At 37.1% G+C, this 27,445-nt stretch overlaps 1 protein-coding gene across 23 annotated transcripts in view; it reads right to left on the reverse strand.

Moving 5' to 3' along the window:
• Positions 1-27,445, reverse strand: part of LOC106661379 (RNA-binding protein Musashi homolog Rbp6) — an 892,072-nt gene that overhangs the window by 370,984 nt on the left and 493,643 nt on the right. The gene's annotated exons all lie outside the window — the stretch shown is intronic.

Here is a 27,445-nt window from a genome sequence, read left to right on the forward strand (position 1 = left end):
ATACATTCGCGATGCTTCGTAATTCGGACCCCTCAATTAGCACTCAAAACTTACCTGAATGAATTAACAGTATGGTTCAGTATTTTTTTTTTCTGACCTTACTTTATGCATTGGCCAAAGAAATAATTATATGAAACCCCATGAGGCGGAGACGACCAAAGGGGCCAGGAGGATTTGGCCTAAGCGGCCCAAGCCAACGCAGCGGGGACTGGAGGGCTTTATAAAAATCAAGCGTCCCGACAATGACCCCCCACTCGCCCCCTGATCATAACCTCCTCACACAACCTAGCCTAATCCTCCGATTTAAATTTCAATGCTACATGATACCAGAAAATCAAATATATGAGTATATATATCTATATCATTAGTACCAATTAATGTGTCCAAGTTGAAAGGCCGTTCGACACTTTTACACCCAACAATATTCCATAATAAGTCAGCTCTCTGAACTTCGTACTCGTTGCAGATCAAAATTATGTGTTTGAGATCCTCGATCTCATCGCATGTAGCACAATTAGGGGTGGGTCTTAAATTTATTTTGTACAAATATGCTCCACATATACCGTGCCCTGTCCTAAGGCGAGATATAGTGGAGTAGAACGCTTTACTCTTACCCCCGACTGCAAACCAGGGTTGCTTTTGAATGTTGGAAAATATAGCTCGATAATGTTTCCCAGCTTCCGGAGAATTGTACAAAACTTGCCATTTTTCTGAACATATTTTTTTAACGTTATTTTTAAGATCTCCTTTAGTATAGCACATGTCAAGAGTAGTGCCACTTTCGGTAGCAGCCTTGGCCAGCTTATCCACTGTCTCATTGTGGCAAACCCCCGAATGCCCTTTGACTATGGTTCAGTATGGTTGGTTTGAGAATAAAGATACACCTAACGAAAGAGTACAGATAAAATTTACCTTACTTAAAAATATCTGTCCTGCAGCGAGTATAAACGGAATCCTATTGCCTACCACAGACCTTGTGCGATATCTTGGACTTATGGTTAACGATATCATGGTTAAACGACCGACTTCGAATCAAGACTAAAAAGATAGCAAACAAACCGACGTTATAAATTATTAAAAATACTACTTGACTCACGATCAAAATTAGAAATGATTAGACCTCTCTGGGCGTAGGGTTGTGAAGTACGGGGCTCAACCAACTATTTCAATTCCCAACGTCTCCAATCAATTCAATCTAGAATTCACCGCCAAATTAGAAATGCTCCTGTTTAGTTTCAAATTGCACTATTCATACCGACTTACACATCCCGTTTGTACAGGAAATCAACAAAACCCGCTCCAAAAAATTGCATCTATCACTGTACACACATGATAGATAAATTAAACGACATTTATCAATTTCCAACCCTACATGAAAATCTCCAAAACGATTGAAGCTAATGTGGCCCTGAGTGAAGATTAAAAAGATTTCCGTGTGCCACAGGGCAACTTCTCCTACAAGAGACTCAAATGACAAATTCACATTATATGAACATATGTACTTAATACAATATTCGTAGCTGTAAATATAAAATAAATTAAATTAAAAAAACTTTGTCATCAAAAATGTTTAATTGAAATACATCAGTTTTCAAAAAAAAAATCTTTAAGTTATCAAAGGAATTAAAATTTATAAACATCAACATTTCTGTCTGTCTCTCTCTCACTCTCTCTCTCTCTCTCTCTCTCTCTCTCTTTCTCCCTCTCCCTCTGTTTTTCTCTCTCGATTTATCGTCTCTTACCTTTATTTGAATACCAAATTCAAAAGATTTACATTTTTGTTCGATGAATTTAAATTGCCATTGAAATTTGTCGAAAAACGTCTAATTAAATTTTTGTAAAGGTACCAAAGATTATAAAATGGTGACGCCTTCTCTGTTACATAGTATATATTTATCATTTTTTGGTTGGGATATTTGAATTAGTGGCGAGTCGACAGACCCAAAAAGCTGAATTGTCGTCTGTAACCAATTCTACTAACATTCCTTAGCCAATCACATTTTTTTTCGTTTTGTTAAAAGATACAAATACAGTCCTAGACAAGGTTTTTTTAGCAAGTTTCATGTGTAGCCCTTAATTTTTGTTTTACCGTTCTGAGAATTTTTTCCGTTATTAATATTAGATACAACGTGCATTCCTCAATTTCGTTTTCTTCATTTCCCCACCGAGTTATATTGGACGGCGTTCTATTACATCAAAGGGCGAATAAGGAATTAGATAGCGATGTTCCCCTCGTTTTCAATCAATTTTTTATTACAGGGACTAATAGAGAGAGCCATGCCATTAAAGAAAGTGAAAGTAAGTTTAGGATATTCTCTTTGTACCTTACTAAATTGAAATGACGCTTTGTGATTTTTTAAGTTCAGTCTTCTTGACCATAATGGCAAAGTGTTGTGCCTTTTTCCGGCTTTCCGCAAATTAAAATTGCCAGCGTGGCAATATCTCTAAATATTTAATAGTCGGGGCTGTTGTAAATTTTTAGGCCATTTGTAAATCTGCTTGAAGGTAATAACTTTTTTTTGGTATTTTCTTTTTGCCAACGAAGTGGTGACGGGTAAGAAAAACAAACGGAAACCGCTGACGGCTTTCATCAGTCTTGACCGCAAATTCCTGATGCCCGCCCCCGCCTCGGCCCGGGACCGTTTCTCCAAACCCTTTGAAGTCGGGAGACGAGGCCGGCCGAGGAAATGGAGGGCAAATTGAATTTCTTACAAAAGATAGCTCGACGCCGCTGAACAGTTTCAAATCAATTCGGTTACGACATTAAATTCAACTCGTCGTCTTCTGAGCGAAATGCGTGGGGGTGGGCCAAATAAGAAATAAGTCGGGACGAGGGAGGCAAAAAAAAAGTATTGCACGGAAATATTCAATTCTTTATCATTTCAATTTACTCAGAATTCTCATTTTTACGGTTTCTTTAGGGTTAAATCTTTCTTTAACGGAACCTACTCAAGAAAAATCACCTCACGCTATTCAAAAAAATCCAATCAGTCCCTGTAACATCGATTTTCAATATTATTGCCAAACCCTGGGAATTTAAAGAGGATTTCGTTTTAACGCAATGTACATCATTAATGTAAATACGTAAAAAGCGTGTAAAATATAAAAGATATGTCTGCCTTATATGCCTCTTTATTTGTCACCTTGATATTTTATGGTAATACATCATTTACCTAGCTTTGAATCTAAATTATCCTGAATAAGCTCAATAGCAATAACTATTTATATATAAATAGTTTGTTTTTTACTTCATTTACCTTCATCTACAACTGTATTTGTACTATATACAACTACCAGTTTGGATTTCAATTCGTGATTGTAACAATCCGGGAGATATAGATAAAGCTACTCAATGGCTACCGCTCTGGATGAATATGATATTAATTCATTTAAGAGGTCTCTTATTCACAGTCTTTTCAATCGCCTATGTGATGATATAAGGTGGTGTAATTTGTTTTGAATGATGAAAAAACATGGCTTGCAAAGATCTCTGAGAAGTGTTTTTTTTTTTTTTTTGACTGGGGCTTACGACATCTAAGTCATTTCAGCCCCCAACTAAGTCTATATTCTACTTACCCTTTCAAACGCTACATTCATACACATAAATACATCCATACAGTACTTGATATTCCTCCACCGACCTATACTCAAACTAATCTAGATTGGGGTCGATGGAGTACTTTTATAAATATTCCGCCATCGATCCCGAACACACACTCATACGCTCTAAACGTTCGAGGGGCGATGATGACGTTATATTTCGCCCTCACCCCTCGCCATTCACGCTAATAAATACATGCACTAAGACAAAACATATAGACATACAACACATAAGACATATTATATAAAATTAAAAAAAAAAAAAATTTCCCCTAAAGAGCGGAACAGGGGACCCAGAAACTCGCTGCAGTGCTCGAGAATCATTTTCAGATTGGATGGCATGCCTTCACACTCCCTGTAGGGAGCCAAGGCATGACACGTTTCCAGAACGTAGGACACATCGAGCAACCTTTCTCTGCATTAGGAGCACCTGCGCGGGCTTTGGCCCCAGAGCAGGTAACTGTGAGATTGTTCACATAAGACGGGGCTGGAACAATTATTCGTAAAATTATTGATTAAAAACAATAATATATTAAAGTCGTGAGAAGCGGTAAGATGATATTTCGAGCAAAAAAACTTCCGTTTTAATGGTAGGTATACTTGGACTTTGATATAGATAACTTAGGATTAGAGTAATAATAAGGGCCAGGATGTTTTGATATCGGTACATGACTACAGACATGAGTGAGCGTTTAAAACCAACACAAGATTGGCCATGTACGATAAACATGTATTTTAGGATAAATTGGACCCATAGAAATTTTTAAAAAAAGTGGAGATACGAAAATGATTTCCAAAAGAAGACGTTTCAATGATTTACTTTTACCTTTTTTATTAAAGGTTATTAACGTTATGTCTTTAATGATTTTTTCCTTTGTTCCGTTAGCCCATATGTGCAATAGAATGTATATTATACATTACCCTATTAAATAATAATTAATATAAATATGAAAAAAACATTTCACCATATCTTTTTGAATAGTTATATTTGTTAGTGAAAACTTTTATCACCACGTCTTTAATAAAATTTTAACTTTTTCCATAAGGTTTTTCATAAAGAAGAAATCAGTTAATTTGACGTGATTCTAAATTAAAAGTGGAATGTTATTTTTATTAATTGTTTAATTTGATAAAAAGCCAGTCAACAATGAGGTAGTTTAGAAAAACACGTTTTTCATTTTTTTCCCGACGTTTCGACTTTTATTCGGGTCATCTTCAGGGCCTGGGTAAATTACAAAACTTGTCGATTGGAAAAAATACAATACAGATGTAAACATAAACGTTGAACCAAGTATTTCATACTCACATAAAGTGTGGTGCAGTTTGTGGTGTCATATTAGTCTTGTGTGAAAGTGTTTAAAACGTGAACTTATATTCTGCTGTCTTTATATGTTTGTGACAGGGTGTTAGTCGCAGTAAATTAGGAAAATTTTCTTTGATCATAGGCGGTTTTATTTAACTCAAAGGAAGTCGAGAATGGGGATTTTCTGGATTGGATTTGCTCGGCATTCAATACTGGAAAGGAAGTTAATTATTAAAGTCGATGACGACGGAAAGGAAAATATAAAATTAAGGTTTAATAGTTTATTTGCTTTATGATGTTGGCGTAGCTACGGCGGTATTTTTTCCTATCAACATGTATTCTGTAATTAACCCAGGCCCTGAAGATGACCCGAATAAAGGTCGAAACATCGGCAAAAAAAAATAAAAAAGGTGTTTTTCTAAACTACTTCATTCTTGGCCTGAAAAAGGTGTTTTTCTAAACTTCCTCATTCTTGGCCGCTCCTCACGATTCGAGAAATTATGAAACAACGGGTCACTAAGAAACACACAAAAACAATAATTTTCAAATATTGGAATGTTTGGACGATCCATAAACTTGGCATACGTATATCCAAATAGGTTTGAGTTGGTATGTGTGTCGAAAGTTTAATGGTAGTTTTGATTGTTTAGTGTGTAATAAAGCACTTTAATTTTAAATCGTGTGTTGATTCTTAACCAAGTGGGCGGATTCCAAGTTCTCTCTGTCAAATGGAAGTCCTAAATAGTTAATTTTGTCGGGCTGAGGAACAAGAACGTGTATAAATATATGCTACAGCAAGTCTCACGACGGTGTGTAAAAGTGATATGCTCTGACTAAGAGGTGTTAAACGTTCCCCAAAGATTGCTTCATTTTTCTATCGTTGGCTTGCGGTTTTGCAACGTAAGTTAAGCTTGTGTAGAATAGGGGTGACTTGTTAATATGGCAATGTAATCTGCGTATGTGGCGGTAAGGAAGTTTCGTTATTCTCATATGAGCGCATTTCTGAAATGAAAATTGTGTACAACACCAAACGAGCGAGCATTGGACCAATATGGTACACCTGTAAGCACTTATTTCATTGCAAAAGTCCCCGATTCCTGGTTTAATGCGAAAAATATCTCCTTAAGGTATGAAAATCAGAAAACCTGAGGTAAAAATAGTTTTAATTTGTATAATAATCCCTCACTCTTTCAAAGGCCTCAGAAACATCTAAAACCATTCCAAGTCGCGTACAGTTTCTGCTCGAGACATGAAGTAATGAAATCTGAAACTCTTCTGAAGTTGATGAGTAGTGGGTTCAAAAGACAAATTGAGAATTTTTTTTATAAATTATTATTTCGAACAAATTAGAAGTGACGGGTAATGGGACGATAAGATTACAGGGTTCTAAAATTTGTACGAGTCTATGGAATCATTTTAATGTAAGAAAGTTTCCATTATATGTGAAACTGTGTAGTTCTCAATTTTGCATTACGTAAATAAGTCGGAAAGAAGACAGAATTGTTGGGAAGTTCTTGAAGAATTTCAGGTTTATCAAAGGACCAGGTGATTTATTTTACAGAGCTGTTGTATTTCTTGTGTTTCGGAGTGTGACTAGTATATTATAAATTATCTTTCAGTTAATTAATCTATATGTAAGATATTAGCTGAGATAAACAGTCAGTGTCACAAGCGGGATTCGAGCCCACGACCTTCGGCTAAATTCGCCGCTGCTCTACCAATTAGTTATAAATTATACATCAAAACTGTCACGGTCAGACGCGTTTGTGGATTTCGCCATTATCAATGTATGTCTGTATGTTGTCGCGCGCTTTTCTTTCATTTTTATAATCTGATAAAGTTTCCATCTAATTATGTTAGTGCATGTCCAATATTAATAGTAAACGTAGTAGTAGCTTAATAGTCGTCGATTGTTCTGGTCTTTATATTCTCTTTCACTTTGACTGTCAGTAATTCACTGAAATCAAGAGCATCCAAAATAAAAATAACAAAAACCAAAACAAAACCAGAATTGACGGATCACAATTATATTAAATTTGTCACTATTGGAGTCGTAAGGATTCTCCCTTTTACCACTTAATTATGTCGTCTATGATGCCGATCTATAATTTATTTCCTGGACGATTTTTGTTTCTTTTATGAAAATAGAAAATTTTGTTCAGAGCTATGAAATAATGATCTACATGGCCCAACAATAGCTATCCCACGTACCATAGCCGTTTCTTAACTATTATGGGACAGTTGTATAAGGATATGTTCTGTCGTCTCTTCCTCATCTATACATTGTGGACATTGGTCATCTGTTGATAAGACTATTTTTTAAGGTTGTACTTTATAAATTAAGGTTTTTAGTTCATCCACTCGGACACTAACTTAAATGAAGTATACTTCACTAAAGCTCTCCGTGGCCATTTCATTTGTCGCCGAGAATCCAATCCGATTACACGACATTTGAAAAATGGCAAAAAGGAGGGAAAACTCAAAAGGTGGGGTTGAGATAGGAAGTTGGCGTCCGAGTGGATCGAAATCACGATAGCCCAAGTCTAGAGCAGCGGCGTATCAAGCCGAAGATCGTGGGTTCGAATCCCGCTCGTGCCATTGACTTTTTTATCTCAACTAAAAACCTTAATTAATTGTAATATATTAATTGGTCAAGCGGACCACGAAATTAGTGAATTTAATTGTACTTTATGTTGTTTGAGTTTTTAATTTCGTTCTGCTAAGTAGGATTTCCTCTTTATTGGGTTCTTCATGTGGTTAGTCTATATGCTTGCTTATGCTTGGATTACCAAAGAATCCAAATGTTACTTTATTTATTTTTTACTCGAAGCTCTGATTTAGAAAGTATATTTGATGCCCTAATTCCTTGAAATTCCCTCGTAACATGGGACCAACATAAGTGTTAAGCTATTTGCAGTTTCCAGATTTTCGGGTATTCAGGCAGTTTCAGAAAAGTTTTGAGATGATATTTATTAACTGTAGTTCATATGCATATTTTGGCCGACTTGTATTTTTTGGTTTATTTTTTCAATTAGTTCTTTTATCAATAATGTACAATTACACCATTCCAACCGTTGTACAGATTAAAAATGAAAAGACGGATGATCACAATGACCTCGCACGTCTCACCACTTTATAGAAATTAACATTCGCCCAGATACAATAGTGAAAATGGCGAAATGCAAAACACGACTGATATGCTATGGCAACGTGGATAGGCAGACCAAAATAACCAATAATGACCAAAATTACAGGTTTATCACCCTGCACACAATATGACGAAATCTCACAATTTTCTTTCTCAGCGTGTAATACAATACAATGTTAAAAATGTAACATTTAGACTTTTCATGTAACCTCTTGGGCGAGATGAAAAAGTTAGTTTCACGAGCGGGATGAATAATGGCAAAAAGTGGTAAAATGCGAAAGGTTGTAGATTGAAACGAGGTGATTGTGTCTGAGTAGATCGAAGTCTCGATAGATAGGTGGTAAGAGCAGAGGCGTATTGAGCCGAAGTTCGTGGGTTCGTATCCCGCTCGTGACACTAACTTTTCATCTCGACCAAGACCTTACATAAAAAGAATAATTAATTGAAACAATCTGTTCAATTAGACCACTAAACATAAGTGGGTTAATTTAACATTTAGGTTTTTGTAAATTAAATGCCACAGTTGCCGCGTATCCATAAACTGGGGTAAAGTAAGTCATTTTATCCATAATTGTTTGGAGTGGATAGGGGATTGCAGCTAATAGCCCTCATCCGTGTTTGTTGTGTATTTAGCGAGGGCGATAGAGAAGGAGGGCAAACGCACAATTACCGTCGGGCCCGGCCGAAGGCCCAGATCGTATTTACATACTAAACAATTATTTATTAGCGTGGACGGCGGGCTGTGGCGGGTAAACGAGCGAGGCCGGCCGCACCTTTATCAAGCCCATGTCGTCCCTTATGGTGCCCGCCTATTAGCGGAATTAAGGCAGCCGTTCGGGGGGGGGCGTAACGGAGTAAAAAACTAATTCGGCCGTTAAGGAAATTGTATCTGGGAAGAGGGCACTTGAGCGAGGGCTCATCCCCGCTAATAAATAGGTGCTTGGGACCGCGCATGAGAGCCGGCGTGCGAAACCCGCTCGCTAAGCCTCCCCGTCCTTTTGTACGACAACATCCTTAACTCTTAATCCTTCGATATCTCCGGGTAACTGCTCTCCTCTAATCCTTTCTTTCCTCTTTGTGCCTCGTTTAAACCGTCTCGCGAATTCGTTCCAGCACGGGTTAGAACGGCTTTCCGAGGCGCGGGCCTTCGCAGGCAGTTTGTTACTTTCCTCTGTTTTACATCCTTCCATTAAGCCCCCTGACTCGTAAGCCCCTCAGGACCGATGAATTATTCAGACCGCTACTAACCGCAGATGGAATACATCTAACCGTACTATGAAAACTTAATAGGGGAGCTAAAAAGGAAACTATAATTTGATATCGTTTTAAACTCGAACATAAGAGTCTATAGGCCTGTTTTACCGAGTTTCCTCCTTAACTCGTTTTTGTATGACAACGTATTACCCTTAGAACACCAAACCGCTTCACCAATCTTTCACTATTATTTTTTTCTCAAATAAAACACAAATTACATAAGATACGTGCAATATAAAACAAGCGCAACAACGAAACGAGCTTAAACTTGAATCAAACGAAAAATCTATCCATGATACGTACAATGTTCATTTGGGAAAATACAAAAAGCAAAACGGACCTTTAACAAAACATTACGCAACTTTAGTAATGAGTCATGGAATAATGTATCCAAAACATGTAACTTTAACAAATAACAATAACATTATTTTGTGTGGTGATTAGTGGCCGTTAACCGATAATTATTCAGAAATCGTGAGATGCGATCTGGTGTGATGTAGGTTTCAGAAAAACATTTTCTTTATCGTGCCAACGTTTCGATCTTTATTGAGATCATCTTCAGGGCCTGGGATTTACAAACATTGTTTGCATTTAACAAATACATTCAGGATATGGAAAAGTGAATTTATACAATGCAAAATATATTTTTTATATTCAATCAAAGTATTTCTACTCCTCAAAGTGTTTATCTTCTGTGTAATTGTGCCATTCTTGCGTGTCGTGTTGAGAATGCTAGCGAGATTTTGCTGTTTTATGTTTATATAAATATATGTTGTTATAAATATGTTTCTATATAAACATAAAAAATCAAAATCTCACTGGCACTCTCAACACGACAGGCAAGAATGAGTGAGTAGAAATACTTCGATTGAATATATATGAAAAAAAATATTTTGCATTGTATAAATTCACTTTTCCACATCGTAAATGTATTTGTTGAATGTAAACAATGTTTGTAAATTCCAGGCGCTGAAGATGATCTCAATAAAGGATCGAAACGTTGGCACGATAAAGAAAATGTTTTTCTGAAATCACACCAGACCGCATCTCATAATTTCTGAATAATAACATTATTGTATATTTTGTATATAGTATATATATGTATGTATGTAACATATTAATAACAGATAATATTAAAAAAAATAATTATTCTTTTTATCTAAGGTTTGGTTGAGATGAAAAAGTCAGATCCTGTCCAACTCACAGTAAGTTGTTTTCCAACAAGTTTTTTTAGTTGGAAAACAACTTCCTGTGAGAAGGAACTATCTTTTTTAAAAAAGGATTGAACACCGCACTTACCCCAACATTAACCATTTCTATGAAAAAGTTAGTGTCACGATCAGGATTGGAAACAACGACCTTCGGCTGAATACGCCGCTGCTCTAACCACTTGAGCTATCCGTAACTTCGGTACACTCGGATACCACCTCCCCATCTCAACCTACAACTTTACCAATTTTTACCACTTTTTGTCATTTTTTCAACATATATGGATTAAAAATTTTGATCCTAAACCGCACAATCTGGCTAGTTTGTCTTTTGAGTGCATTTCTACTTGTCGATTGACAATCGTTCAGTGAATTTATTTTTAATTAATTTATTTGCCTTATTTTTTACGAGGGTTATGATTCTGCCATCGTTTGCTTAAACAGACTGGCAGTCTTCAGAAATCTCTAGCGGAATTTATCTTAGACTGTTCAAGGAATGTTCGATCAGACTCAACTAAACCATATCCTAGAAAATAACCTTTATTTCTCCTCTAATAATAGTTTGTCTCTTTCCCAGCAACCAATATCAGTATTTGGGACTTTATATTGACAAAAGACCTACTTACGTACCATCTCACTCGACTCTGAAAAATAGAACTGTCTACTCAAAAGACCAATTGTAAAAAAAACTCACAAAGAAAAAAAGCCTCATCTTCACATCTTTACTACAACCTATGTGGACATATGTATCAAACCATAAGTTCAAACTTCAACGAATCCAGTCCAAAATACTTCAGACCACTGTCCAAGATCGGCACATTCACCCGTCATCGTACCACTTCTACTCTAATCAACAACTATACCACATCTCCTACCAACCAATGTTTGCTGTTTAGAAATTTCCACTGGCAAAATACCTACTTGGAACCTCACATCATCAGGAACAACAGCAATAGGCTTCCTCTTTTCGACCAGCAAAAGACAGGCTGGGCACTGTGCGCACGATGCTCGCGTGAGCCGTCAGACCTCTTGGAACCCCGACACACGAGTCAGAAATATATAACTGACCAGGCTACTCAATAGACCATTATATAACAGAACACCTCACCTAGAAAGCAAACATACCATTCTAAATATGATTACTACAAATTATTTGGGTGTCTGTAATCGAACTTTGGGCTTCAACCAAGGGTTCCAACCTACAATCCAGTCACTACAGTCTTACATCCTTCGAAACATAGCCCTAGTTCATCTCCCAAACCACGAAGACCTTCAAATACCACCCAGATAGAATATGAGTATTAAAAAGTGTCTAATAGATAGGATAGGATACCTTTTAGTTTTAAGGTAAACATTGATTATCTGCCTCGATCGAAAACCTGTCCAAAACCTAGAAATAATGTTTAATTACAAAAAATATGTTGAGTAGTTTTTAAAAATACAAGGAGTGACATCTATTATAACCTTGTCAAATTGGCTCATGGGGTCTGTGAGATGGTGAACTCGTAGTTTGGTCGTTAACATGTTGCTTTACAGACCCACATCTTTTTTTTTTTTTTTTTTTGACAGAAATTAATTAAGTATGCGTTGCAAATATTTTTATCAAACCCGATAACAAAACTCATCAAGGTGGACGATAGCATCCTATAGCAAACCAGAACTAGCAGTGGCCTTCAGAAACTTCCCGGACACCTTCTTCCAATTGGAATTTAGCCTACATGAAAGCAAACCACAGTAACCTTCTACCTTCACCGAGTCACCTCTCCAACAATCTATTACATTTATCCTACCAAGTGTGAGGTTAGGTCTAGTCACACCACTCAAAATCTTTTGAAACTTTACCCGAGCAGTGCTATGTACACAGATAGTCAAATCCGCCTCGAAATTGTCCACAAATCTGCAAGAAGTCGATACACACACATCTATGAAAACCAGGCCACTCACCCTAACCCTCTAGTTCAACCAATTTTATTAGAAGCATTCCTGATAATCCAGAGCGCTTTGTAAAGCGCCAATGGATTATTGCCACTTTCTCCTTAGTGAAATAGTGTAGCGTTAGAAGTATAATGGATTTCTGTAACTTGACGGAAAAGGTCATATCATAGACTAAAAAACGATCGTGGGATTTTCAAAATCTGTAAATCCCTGAGCTCTGGCTTTGGCTCTGTTCGTAATAAAGAGAAAATCCAATTAAAACGATCAATTTTTCTCTTCCTTTAAATCTCTGAAACCCAAGGACAATTAGAAGAGCGGTTCTTCCGTCCGGCGCGGCGTCCCCATTTGCATTTCTTGTATTGGAAGAGGACGGAATTACCTACTGCTTCGTGTTTAAATTCTATTTTACCCCGGTTTAATAAAGAGTCTCGGGGAGGATTTACAATTTAAATTCGCCCTCAGAAACAAAGGGTGTTGTGTTGCGGGTAAAACCGATAATCCCCGCCGCGCCACCCGACCCACCCGCTTAGATATATCTGAGCGGTCTTGAAAGAGGATAAGACACAAATAGACGATTAATCTCAGTGGGCACGTCTAATTTCGATGTTTGTTCTCAACAAGACTTTCTACTCGGTCGTCACGAATCAGAACAAATAAACTCGCTATTTCAATTTATTCTTGAAAACTTTTCCACTCAGAAAACCCGTCAGGCGTCTTTCAACAACGCGACGGTGTGAATCTGACGCTCATTCAGACCTGAATAAAAAAATTACTTAGGGAAAAATAAAGATAAAATTATTCTGTCTAATGTAAACTTACATAAAAATTATAATAAAATTAAATTTTTATATGATTTTTCTGGCCATCCTGTTCAGTTACTCATTAAGTCTAATCTATATAGGACCAAGGATGGCCGCGTATTTTTTTTTTTTTTAATAGTCTGTAACATATGTTACAGAGGTTTTTATGTTGTCTTATACTTTTCGTTTCTGTAGGTTCCTAGTATAAAAGTTTGGGTTGGTTAGGGATGGTTAGGGGCGCCTTCCACATATACACCATTCCGTCGTATGTGGAGGTGCGTCAGCTCTCATCTTGAGAATCAAAACGTCCGATAAGGCCGAATCGGCCAGGCGTGGACGTTAAAGATCTTCTACTCTTGTGACGCCGAGTATAAAAGTATAGTAAATTAAACATCAAAACCGTCCACCGTCAGACGCGTTCAGTTTTGGCCATAATCGGTGGATGTCTGCCTTGACTCTCACGGATCCTGTTGTAGAGTTTGATGAAGTCCGGTTTATGTACAAATGTCTATTTCGAAAAAAACAAAACGGTCTGATAGTGGTACGAATTGTTGATTAAGAAGAAACTCGACGGGTTCAGTCACTATAGTTTCTAATATTTCCTTTACTAAGAGTCAACTAGACATCTTCAGAGGATGTCTGCGTGCTTTCTCTTATGTTCAACCCTGCTGTACTGTCTGATAATGGTTGGTTTTTGTGTAAATATTCGACTTGGATACAGCTCCATTCTTTCGTATCTTTTCGATTTTTCTACTATTTCCTGTTCTGAATGCTATTAAATGTTTCTCAGGTTCGTTCCTGGTTCTAGGATTTGATGAAGTCCAGTTTCTATGCTAATTGTTGATTTAGAAGAAACTCCAATTGTTTCTTTTACTATACTTTCTAATATGTCCTTTCTAATCTAAACGTCATCTAGCCAGCTTCAGAGCATATCTCCATGCTGTTTCTCAAATTCGCACCTGCTGTAGTACCTAATAGTGGTTGGTGTATGTGCTAATATTCGGCGTAGGAACAGTTTGATTCTATCTAAACTTCTAATCTTTTTGATTTACCTATTATTACCGGTTCTGACTGTTATTTAGTTAACTTGAATAACTGTACCGGTTCTGTCTGTTGGCTCTCACGTTCATCCAAGGTTCGATGAAGTCTTATAGTTGATTTAGGAGATGCCCGATTATTTCTTTTAGTATAATTTCTAATATTTATTGTACTAAGAGCCATCTAGGCATCTTCAGAGGATGTCTGCATGTGGTTTCTCATCTTCCTCCCTTTTATTGCGTATAATGATAGTATTCTTGTGATTCTATTTTTTTATTTTCAAATCTTAAAGAGTTTTACAATTAACATGGAGAACATAGCTGTGTAACAAAGTACTATTCCGTCAAATAAAATTGAGAATTTAGTTTTATTTTTGGTTTTATTTATGGCTGTTGCTATCTATCATTCCATGTCTTAGCTTTGCCTAATTTGTTATGAATATAAAATCACTTAAAAAGTTGAGAAGAATGGCACACCTAAATAATTATCGATAATTAATTCCACATAACGAAATTAGCGCTTGCCTAGGAAAAAATTAGAACTGAACTACTTACGTTAAGATGTTCAAAACCCATTCTTATTGGCAGTAAATGAATGAAACAGAGATGTAGATCAAATAACATGGATTTTTTATTACCCCGTATCGATTCAAGGTAAGGAAAGGATAATGGAAAAATACCAAGACGTACAACGATATTTGGAAGAAACGCTTTTTGACGTTTGCTCTTCTTCGACTTACGTGAGCTGAGTTTAATGTATTTCCACATGCATGCAGGTTTGACATCGTGTCAAAGTACAAAAAAGCCCAGGCTCTTACCGACTGATCGAACGATCGATTCCCGCCGAGAGAAACTGAAGCGTTTTTTCGAAAAGCGAAAGACGAGATGTTTTTTCCTCAAACTGTTCTAAAAGTTTATATTCTTTTAACGACTCGACGAAAATAAAGGCAGACGGTCGTGACTTTATAAAGTTGTCTAATAGTCGAGGGCTACATTGTAAGTCAAAGGGGCCGGGAGATAAGGGGAAGTGGGCGTAGGAAGAGGGAAGGAAAGGAGGCAGAAGATTAAATAGGAGGGATGGAGATAGTACGAGTGGGCTAGAGAGCCCTCGAGTCTACCCGTCGAGGGACCCTCATTAAAAACCGCCAACATGGAGGATTTTCGTCAACTTCAGACCCGCAGTGTGTATACAGCACAGTCACGCCCCTACTGAAAACTCGGATCCAAAGTAAAGATAAAGATGCAGTTTTTTATCCGGCTGAAGAGACGAAAAATCATTTACAGACGATAGATTGCCCACGAATTCAAACGAAAATTCAGACCGATATCCCTCCCTCTATTGATCATATTTTACATCCCTGCTTGTTACAACTCCACTTTTAACTAGTATTCACAAGACGATCAATTATTTTTTTCAATACTATCTAAAATTTATCAAAAATGTTTTAAGGTTTCTTTATTTTTAGAAGTATTCAGTAGTTGTAATTCCGTACTTATATCGAATTATATAATTCTAACTAATTTATTTTTACTGGAGACAATCGAGTCACTCTTAAATACACTAGTCGAATATACTACCTCCAAACAAACCTGTATCAGACCTCACAATATAGACTAACGCGAGGGACAACTTGCAGACATCCACAGAAGGGGGCAATCAAAATGGCAATAATCAAACGGTAAGCTGATCCTAAATAGGCAATATGCGCTTAAATCAGTTATCATCAGACACATTTGTATGAATAACAAGAGACAATATGGAGACATCGACTGAAAATGGATAAGTCATAACAGTAAAGTAGATAATCAGAGACATTTTGAAAAATTAACCTGTCCTTAAATCGATTTAAGGTACATGTACTATTGGTACATAAACCAACCTATGTCAAACACGACAACAGGATCGAACATGAGAGAACAGGCATACATCCATTCGAGATGGCTAAATGACAGTTCCATTACCGCATACTCGGTCATCCTAAAAAAGGACTATGAGGATCTTTAACGTCCGCACCTAGCCTTATCGGACGTTTTGATTCTCAAGATGAGAGCTGACGCACCTCCGCATACGACAGAATGGTGTTACTGTCGCAGCATTAGTGTAGGGGCAGCTCAGCCCCGAAGGGGCAAGACAACCTCGCTCCCCGCTTGTCCATTCCAAGTGGCCGGGTCTGCATTAAGCATCAAACCGTCTGCCGCGCACGGGTTGTTCTTACGGTAGCCGAAATAGATCAGCCCGGTCTACCACGCGCTCCCTAGATAGAGAAGGCCACTCTTCTCCCAGAGTTTAGGGGCTTCCCATAGCGTAGAAACTTCCGGATTCGCCCCGGCCGCGGTTTATTTAAAGTGGAATTGCAAACCACCACCTAGAGGAGCACCGCTTACGGTAAAACCCTCCTGTCGAGCTCAGCCTACACACTCAGCCTGATCGAGGGACGCCATAGGCTCAGCCTAGGTGGTCCGATCGTTCGCTTCCCCAAGGGTACCACGCCCGTCATACGCACAACAATACAAAGCATATTCGAGTAGGAGAAACCGATTCACTACCCGTTCCCGTCCGCAACTACTCACGCATTCGAGGGACTATCCAGCATAATCATCGCGTTCTCAACGCCTATACGCTGACGCCCCATCCGCCGTATCCCGTGAGGCCGGGTGTATAACGGTGGCCATACGCAAGTTTCACGAAGGTCACAGGCAGAAGACAGCCTCTTATCTAAGTTTCCGCCAGAGGCGTCACCACGCACCATCACGAATCCATTCCCAATGAAACATGGGCTGAATTTGAAACATTTCTGTTACCCCGTGGTGCAGATGGCCATACACCCTCCCCCGTCTATGCAGACAGGATGTGGTGCACTGGCCCTCGTGTACTAAGGCACCCGCCACCCCATGCCGACCCAGGGCCAACACAGGAACAGCTTGTGCGTTAGAGAGTATGCCACGCTCTCTGGGTTACACCGTTATTTTGTGCCCGGATACCCCCCTTGCAACCAAGTGTTTGGAGGGGTCACAGGATATATGAAGGAACCCGGATTGAGAAAAGGGCCGTGGATGAGAACTCGAGGTGGGCCGTTTCGGGGTCTCAAACCACACTATACCACCCGTCGTCGCTGCAGTTCCACGCAGAATGGGACATCCCTACCCATCGCTAAATGACTGCCAAAACAGGACATAGGAAAACGAGTGTAAGCAGAAACAATTCATTTGCTCCTACATCGAATATTTTAAGATAGCCAACCTTCATGCCAGACCACACAGGGAAGAACGTGAAAGGCAACATACAGTCATCCATGGGACATGGATAAATTACAGCCAGAATTGCAATAATATATAAACCAAAGGGATAAGAAACAATCCATACGATTCTGAATCCAATAGTTGCATATAAACCAATTACTCCAGACCTAAAAAAAGATACGAATGACATGAATAATTTTTTTATACGAACTTACATCGGGGAAGAATGCGAGAGGCAACAAGCAGACATCCATTGAAAATTGTAATAAATAGGTAATCGAGAGTTATAAAAAATAAGCCATTCCAAAATTGACTATTTGCAATTTGTACAAAACTCAACGTTCATCGGACGATGTTACAAAGACAAACACGAAAGAAGATGGCTAAACGACAGTCAGCCTTGGCAAAACTTAAGAGATATATCTTTGATATCCTTTAAAATATATCTACTTGAGTTCTACGAGGTTATGAACCAGAAGGTTGGTCGTTTTCCATCTTTATGATCTGCTTGTCCTTGTTGTTTTAGTCTACCTGTGTAAAAAATTGTCAACCTCCAACATGTGACAAATTAAAATAACTGTCGACGTGCAGTGAACATTCCGACATTATTCCGACAGAACATCAAGCCTGACACACTAAATTGGCGATGAAATGTGAACCAGATTGAACTATTTGGATATCAAAATTGTACTAAATTTGTACATAAAAGAAAACTTTAGCCTGGTTAATATGCAGATCTTCAATCACGATATGCTAGGTTTTCGCGGGCAGAATTAATTTTTTCCTAGTCATAGACAAAATATTCTCTATTAAATGAGCGAAATAAATTGATTATGTAAACCATTTTCCTGCAAGTTGTTAGTAGAGGTTGATTATCCTAAACGTCTTGCACAATCTACTTTTAATCCTGCTAAATAGTCACTGGCTTAGATTAAACTTTATTTTGCTCCCTTTGCCAATAAATCACAAAATAATGGCATCTCTTTAAAATCCTGAGGCGAGGAAACGAAATAAAATATATAAATTTCGTTTAAACTCTAAGTAAACCACAGTTGTGAGGAGCGGTGAGTTATTTTTGAAGTTTATCGGAGAATAATCTACATTTTTCAACTTGACAAACTACCTCTGGCAGACCGGCTTGTTAACAGCATCCTCAGAATAAACTGCGCATCGTCTTAACAAAAATAAATAAAATTCTGTAGATAAAATAAAATTTATTCCGTTACATTTTGCCGGCAGTAACAAATCAAATGAACACGAAAATGATTAAAAGAAATGCACACCCAATTAACATTTTAAAAATACAGCGTGTTGCTATATAAAATAATATTTAGTGTATACACTGGTTTTTTAATGTTAAAGTTTCCATTATTTCTAAGTAGTTTAACGAGAGCAAAAGAAGAAAACATTTGATATTTGGCATTATAAAAGAAAAGAAAATTACTTACAAATACCCCACCCAGACCAGGGTTTTGAATTAAGAATAAAAAGGGAATATTGACTCGTTTGAAGCGTCAAAAAGCTATTAAAATAACAAAAGGATTAATTAAAAATATCTCGGTTTAATTAAAAATGCGAAAAGGAAACTTTTATTAGAAAACTTTCTGGTTATAAGGCTGATAAATCCTTTACCCCTTTTTCTTACGCCCGAATTCTTAGGGCAATTAATATAACAAAAATAGAAAGTCAAAAAATTTCCAGACAGACGTAAAAATGAGTATTTTTGGTATTCTAGATGAAAGAACATTAATATATATTTTGTTAAATAATTTACTCAATTTTTTTTGTTATTCAGAAATCAATTGTACGACGAGAGAATGAGGGTTTCCTTTTCTCAAAGCCATCAAAGAAAATGTGCTTCTCCTCCTACTGTTTTGTCCTTTTTATCATTTACTTCTTTTGAGGGAACAAAAAGTAATTAAAAATCTTCAAATACCGATGTTAAGCAAGTGCGGCCGACAAAATTGCAATTATTATTAAACTATTAAATTTAAGACTGGATAAATTGAAAAAATTGATTTATACAATTATTTTGATTGTGAACGAGAACTTCCTGTTTTAGTAAATACGAAAGGATAAGTCGAATAACAACGTAACAGCAAAAATAGTTAACGCTTAATGCAGTTCGTCTTTAAACTAATTTCAGTTAATATGTTTTGGCTTCTAGTTGAGAAGCTACACATTATTATCATAACATAGTATCAAGGCTGGTTCGGTCTCAATACTTGGAAGTTAGTACTCACAAAGTTTACCGGGTCGCCTGATACGACAATCGATCTAAGTAACTTAGGTATTTTGGTGTATGGCACTAGTTCTGGATCTATTTAAATATTTTTTATCATGTAAAATGACATAAAACAGCACATTTATTGTAAATTATATAAAATTTGTTGCGTATCATTTAATAATGTTTCAATAGTTTAGTGAGCCAAAAACCGAAGTCAATTTTGTTCGGGTTTTATCTTGTTTGTAAAGCATCCCAGTATTTGTTTTTGTTATTCCTAGGTTTTTTAACAATGTAGGCGTGGCTTTGATTTGAAAATCAATTTCTGCAAGCATTTCGTTACGATACCATTTTGATTTGTTGTTATTCTTAATTTCTTTTTTATTCCCATTATTCCGTTTTTAAGTCACATTCAGTCTGTTTCTTGTGTTAATAGCGTTTGAATAAACTTTAACCACGCCTAGCGTTTTTTACGTTTTTTAGTTGAAATAAAAAAGTCAATGTCACGAGCGGGATTCGAACCCACGACCTTCGGCTAAATACGCCGCTGCTCTACCACTTGAGCTATTGTGACTTCGATCCACTCGGACACTAACTTCCCATCTCAACCCCACCTTTTTTTTCATTTGCCGCTGAGAATCAAATAGATTACACGACATTTGAAAAATGGCAAAAAGGAGGGAAAATTCAAAAAAGGTGGGGTTGAGATGGGAAGTTAGTGTCCGAGTGGATCGAAGTCACAATAGCTCAAGTGGTAGAGCAGCGGCGTATTTAGCCGAAGGTCGTGGGTTCGAATCCCGCTTGTGACACTGACTTTTTATCTCAACCAAAACCTTAATTAATTCAAAAAATTTATTTGGTCAAGCGGACCACGAAATCTAATTAAATGTCTGACGAATGTATGGATTTAGCACTTTCACTTCTCAGCAGATGACTGACTGTTGTATCTCGCGGTAGTCTCTGTTGTTTATTCTTATTAAGGTTACGTTTTACGAACTAATAGGCAATTTTGAAAGTAGTTCGATTGTCTTAATGGAGCATATAATCATCATTTTTCCAGTATTGCATCTTACAGCAAGTAAAACTTTAGATTTAACGTAAAGATGACAGACTCTTTTGTATTTTATAAATTTAATAAGGAACACAGTCGACAAAATTAAGCACAGACCAACTACAAAGACGGTGTAAAGCGGAAAAGCGTGTGACAAACCAAATGGACAGTTTAACATTTGTTCCTAAATTAAGGTATAATAAAAAGCAATAACGGTGCTACTGATTTTTCTAAACGTTATCATACTGTAACCAGTCATGAGCAATATGACCAAGAAAGTAATGTAATTTAAAAAATTAGCTAGGAACAAGGGGTTTACATATATAGTTTTCAATTTATAATTCATTGTAGGAAGTTGTATAAGTTATTGGATTAGGAGACCCGATGATATGTTATAAGCGATTCCAATGGCCGTAACTTGTATAACAACGGGCTAAGTTGCAGATTCAAGTTGTTTGCGTGAAAGTTGTCCAAGGGACAGAAGGTGTGACTAGGGGCCAATTAGAGAGGCAATCTAAGCACCGTTTGGGATGTGAGCTCTCTGCCCCCGAAGCTCACAACCAGACTTCCGCTCTCTCTAAGTAATAAGATGCAATCAATCAAAGTCCCCTGTGAGATAAAGGGCCTTATCAAAAGGGCCCCACCGCCCTCTCAATAGAGAGAACACTCTAATCCCATTCTTTTAACCCCCCGGGCGTAGACAGGGACGAAGAATCGCTTGTCCACGGACCCTTTCAACATTGAGTGTACCCGCTGCCTGAAATTCTCTCGATCTTTGCTGTCCTTCGGTGCACTTGAAATATCACGTTCTATTATAGAAAACAATTGAATTTTGTAATACAAAAGAGTGAACCTAAAATAGTTTGAAATTTAACTGAGACCATTTAAAATAAAAGGATCAATTTATTCGATTTTTCCTCCTTGTTAGGGACAGAATTTAATATGTAAAGTTCCATTATATAAATTTGTTACACAGTTGTTAAAGTGGAGGTCATGAAATATTATTCAAAACCCACACAAGTCAAACCAATCGGTTATTTTGGCCAAAAATAATTTACCCCAGGGTAAACCGATAAAATTTTAAGCAGAGTTGCTTCGTAAAACATATGTGCGCAAGAAAAAATAATAAATTATTCTCTGCAAAGATATAGTTGTCAAATAGACAGTGCCCGTTATGCAGAGAAAGGTTGCTCGATGTGTCCCACATATTAGAGGCGTGTCATGCTTTGCCTCAGTACAGAGAGCGTGTAGGCAAACCGCCGAATTTAAGAATCGTTCTCGGACGCGGTTGCGAGTTTCACCCTGTTCCGCTTTTTAGGGTAATTGGGAACTTTTTATTGAATATAACCGTCCAAATATGTGGTATGTGCTTCTGTGTTTAGTATGAGTGAGTGTATTTATGAGCGTGAATGAGCGCGAAAACTGGTGAACTAGATTAGTATGTTATTGTATGCTGGTCGATGGAGGAATATTGAGTATTCCATCTACAAATAGAATGAATGCAATGTATGTATGTGTGAATGTATTTATTTGCGTGAAAGCGTATGGAATGTGTGTTGTTTATTTCGCATGCGCTTGGGGCTGAAATGACCAAGATGTCGGATGCCCCTAAAAAACAGACAGTAAAACACAGCATTTGAAGCTATGAATAATTGAAAAATTAAAACGGAAAAGAGGGAACCATTAACAACCTAGGAAAAGAAATAAAGCTGAGTCATTATGACTTGAATCTATTGGAAGAAAATAATTTTCTATTATTACAACTTCTCCTACTGCTTCTACTACCACTTATGACATGGTACTCCTTTTCCAACCATTTATAACCTCAACAGTTTAAACTGTTATTAATTAATATTATTATTATTAATTTAAATAATTAATATGGTCGATTATGACCACTAAACAAGTATGAATTTTAAACTATGTTGGGATTATCAACCTATTCTATTCAAGTTAGAACAATGTTTGTCTCAAATCCTGCTACTGATTTACTAGCCAGAAGTCTTGTAAAATTCTTCTACTAAAAAAATTAATTAATAAATTTACAAAAACAATACATGTGAGAAATGTGGAAATTAACAAAGTAATTGCTCAAATATTTCAAGAAGAATATGCTACCTGCGGGCGAGCAAATCTCAACAATCATTCATTAGAATGAAATAACAAGAAGTAAAACACAGCATATCAATTTTTGGACTGTAAAGATATCAACAAACTAGAACGAAAAAGAAGAACATGTCTAGCCTACTCCTATTAGTGTCAGGGCATAAAGGAATCTTCTATTAACTTTTTTTACTACCAATACTAATATTTAGTAATGGTACCACAACCATATTTGAACATTGGCTTCCTATTGAGTCCTCTAACATTTTAACAAGTGGGTTATTGGTGATTACCCAGCTGCATTCCAGGGTGCTAAAGGATCCGCCTATGCTGTGTACTTATTGTGGGGTAAGCCTGTCTTCGTGTGTGTGTTGTTTTAGTATTTGTTCGTGTTCTGACGCTTTCAGTCCTCCTTTATGTTCGAGAAAGCTAGGCTATCATATTAACATCAGTACTTAATGCACGAAAATTATCTAAGACATATTAAGTTACCGAAGTTCACACCTGTTTAGTTAAAAAATCATCATAAAATAAATAGGTCAATAGGCACTTCAAAATATATGCCTTTTATGTTAATTTTCTGTACGAAAACAGCGAAGGTCATCAATGGATATCAGTTCATGGAGCCACTATCTACGGATCACAACCATTGTACAATTAAACTTTGCATACATGATTTTATTTGTGTTTGAAATGTATAAACTATCCAAGTATTTGAAACTTTACAAGAATTCCAGGGACCAAGAGCGGGTCTTGATAGTATTGACCTGTTCACAATGCCACCCGTAGAAGCCGTCTTAACCAGCAGAGCTTAGTTAGTATTAGTTTGCATGGAATTATCATAACCCAATTTACAAACTTAATTTGATTATTAACTGCTACAGTTAAATGTTTGTTTATATACAATTAGTCGTATAATTCTAATATTACCCAAAGTAACGTAATAAACAATTTAAAAAAAAGTTGGTACGTCTTTTACAGTTAGGAATTGAAGATGTTTTCGTTCAGTGGGATGGATGAAAATTTACGAAATTATGAAGAATTCTTATATCTATAGAATTGACAGTCTCAAAGGTATGCAATATTAAATCAATTGTCATTGTTGCTGAATAAAGAATGGAATATAGGAAGGATATTTTTATATTCATGTTCATCGGGACGTAGGCCATGGAGGTCGTCTTGTGCAGTTGATAGAGGATGGATCAATAAAAGGGACAGGTAAGGCAGAGGTAAAGTAGAGAAGCAGTTTCATACGAGTCCCGCCGTTCGGGGTCAAGGGCAGGAGGGCGGATTGTCTTCATCCCCCTGAGCCCTTCGGCCCTTGAATAAATGATGAGGGAGCCAGGGGCCCGGGGGTCGGCCGTTTGTCGCCCAGTTGCAAGTCGTGAAAAGCCTCGGCCGAGGGCCTCTTTGTTTTCGGCCCCTTTTGTTATATTTTTCGCCGGGGGCGCGCCTAACCGAGTTCCACGGTGCGCCCACTCTTAAATTACGCCTCTATTGTTGGACGGGGGCTTTTGGGAAAATTTGGGATTTTCTTCCAGAGTGCCCCTGAGTATTGTCCAGTTAAGAGCCACTTTATTACAAGAGTTATATAAAAGAGAACATACCAAAATATAAATCTTCCAAATAAGAAATAACGCATTAAAAAACTAATTGAACTATTATTCTTGTAAAACGTACATTTATTATTTAACGCACGCGCGCGCGATGGTAATTTGGTATTCTTAATTTTTCACTGCAACTTTTAGACTTTTTCATAATCCCTTGAACCGTCAACGATTCTACGATCAGACATTTATTTTTCATGTTGAAAAAGAATGAACGGAACCGGAAAAACAATGGGGAAAGTGAGTTTTTTTTGTGGTTTGTGTATTTTGTGAAACGTCTTTTAACAGTTAAATACTTAATACGCGTAGGGGCTTCGTACATTGGGGTAGAACGTTGTTGTTTCTACGCTTTTTCACCTGAGTTTCGACCAATTGATTACAAATTAATTAAAGCTTAACAAACGCGCAAACTGTAAATTTTTGTAATGTCAAAACGTTGTATTAAATTAACATTAAAAATAAATTTGGTAACGTCTTGAGGAGCAGTCAAGAATGAAGTATTATAGAAAAACACCTTTTTCATTTATTTGCCGACGTTTCGAACTTTATTTGGGTCATCTTCAGGGAATAAAGTATGGTGCTATTCTTGTGGTGTAATATTGATGAGTGAAAGTGTTGTTAATATGACACCGCACTTTATGCCGTGAAGATGACCCGAATAAAGGAAGAAACGTCGGCAAAAAAGGTATTTTTCGAAAATACCTCATTCTTGACTGCTCCTCACGACTTCAACAAATTATGAAACAGCAGGTCACTAAGTAACACATTACAATTAAAACAATAAGTTCGCGTATTTAATATATGAAAATAATAAAAAGTGGTAAAACTAAAAGAGAATGATTACAAGTTTAACTGATTATCAACGTACGAAAGTGTCATTTTTGTTAAAAATCTATAGATAAAACATATCCCAACACATTTTGTAGGTACTGATATCACAGTCATTTATACGTTTTTAGAAAAGGGAGAAAATAATTTTAAACAAAACACATTAATCAAAATCGGACAATACAAAGTAGTAGAATAAAAAGAAAAACGTGCAAGTGATAGTGAATAGCCACAAAGGTAGCGTGAGAGAAAGAGAGAGAAGGAGAAAAAGAATAAGTGGGATGGGGAATGGAAGAGAACCTCCTCCGACCGAGGGAGAGAAGTACATAACGAAGTAAATAGGTGTCCAAAAAAATTGAAAAACACTATAGTAAAGGTTATAGTTAATTTAGGTTATTCAAAGAGAGAGAGAGAGAGAGAGAGAGAGAGAGAGAGAGAGAGAGAGAGAGAGAGAGAGAGAGAGAGATATCGGGTGCAAGTGGAATTGATGACCGTGCACCGCAAGATTCTTTGGAACCCCGTTTCAATTTTTCGAGGAACAAGATTGTTTTATTTTACGTTGGTAATGTAAACAGAAAAGAATGTATTTTAGAATGAGTGAGAGCGTGCGTAGTTTGGATTTAAAACCTACAGAATTGACCTAGATGTTGCTGCCAACCTCGATGGCTGGACGGAAAAGGTGCCTAGGTATGACCTCGGACTGCGAACACCCGAAGCGGGTGATTTTGAAGGCCTCTACAATGACCGCGATATCTTTTGATTTGTTTTTCTTAAAAATTGATAAATAATGTCGAAAGAGAAGTTAATACCATATAATTCTACTGCTTGTTTTCAAAGTGAAACAATAAAAATCATCTTATTAGAGGTTATACACGTAATTATTTTTGAACTTTTGAATATTTTCGGGTAGATGCGTCATGAAGGATCAACCGGGTAGAACGATAACGACCACACTCTAGATTTGCTTTTCATCTCTTGTTCGTTAAATTGAACTGTAGATGTTCTCAAAGGGCCGGGAGATTACACCGGGGCGAAATTACAAGGCGTAACTCCGTGGATTTTAGCTCAAACCACCCTGTAGCCGGGGGATATTGGGCTGCAAGTTGTCTCATTTGCGGGAAGACACCTGGACGGCCCCATGCAAATACGAGGGTGGAGCTAACAGGGTCTTTATTAGAGGAGAAAGCGAGGGTTGGCGGGGGTGCGGGGAAGCTGGCCCCGGTCCAGAGCTCACGGAACCCGTCCGCCAGTATTTATGTCCGCAATTACCCGACCTGCTACCTAGGCACGCCTCTCCTCCTCGCTCTTTTTCCCTTTTTCCCCACTCCTGAATTATTTTCTCACTACGCCCTGTTTGTTACAACGGGATCGAAAGAACCCGGCCATAAGCAATTCCCCAATTATATAACTGTAAAAATATATTTGATAAAGTGATAAACCTAAATACATCAATTTAACACGTGGCTCAATTTATATTTTATACAAAAGTATCCATCTATAAAAACAATAATAAATACAATACTCTCTTCAATTGTTTTATTTTTTCTCATATCGTGAAACACGGAGAAGTAAGTTACTAACCCAACTAAAAGAAAACTGGGATAAAGATGGTTATAACCGCGATATCTATTTCATTCGCACTTTCTCCAACTTCAGAAAACAATTTTCTTACAAAAATGCATACAAATTAAACACTATGTATTTATGGTAGTATGCGCACTGAGGGTTCGTTCAGCCCGATATCAACCATCAGTCAAACCCACGATAATCAATGCTATTAAGCAATTCCGATTTGGTCCCTCATAACCATAACAAGAAGAACTAAATTTTTGTTTTCTTTTATAGAAACACAAGAAAGAAAAACAATGTTGGGACAATTCAAAAATTGTTTGTACTGAAAATGCAGTGAATTAGCAGCTTTTGATGGATTTATTATTGTGCCCATTATATAGTTTATGGAACCACACATTATATTTTTTTAATTTTTTGAACGACTGTGTCCGACCAGGAGTTCATAATTTCTCTAAGATAGTTTCTAATCAAAGAAAATTAGTGACTTATCGAGTTTACCTATTTTGAGGCTCCTATTTTCTTTATGCTGAACCGG

The sequence above is a fragment of the Cimex lectularius genome, unplaced genomic scaffold (genome assembly GCF_000648675.2).
Source record: "Cimex lectularius strain Harlan isolate CLEC.00 unplaced genomic scaffold, Clec_2.1 scaffold68, whole genome shotgun sequence".
Taxonomy (NCBI): Eukaryota; Metazoa; Arthropoda; class Insecta; order Hemiptera; family Cimicidae; genus Cimex; species Cimex lectularius.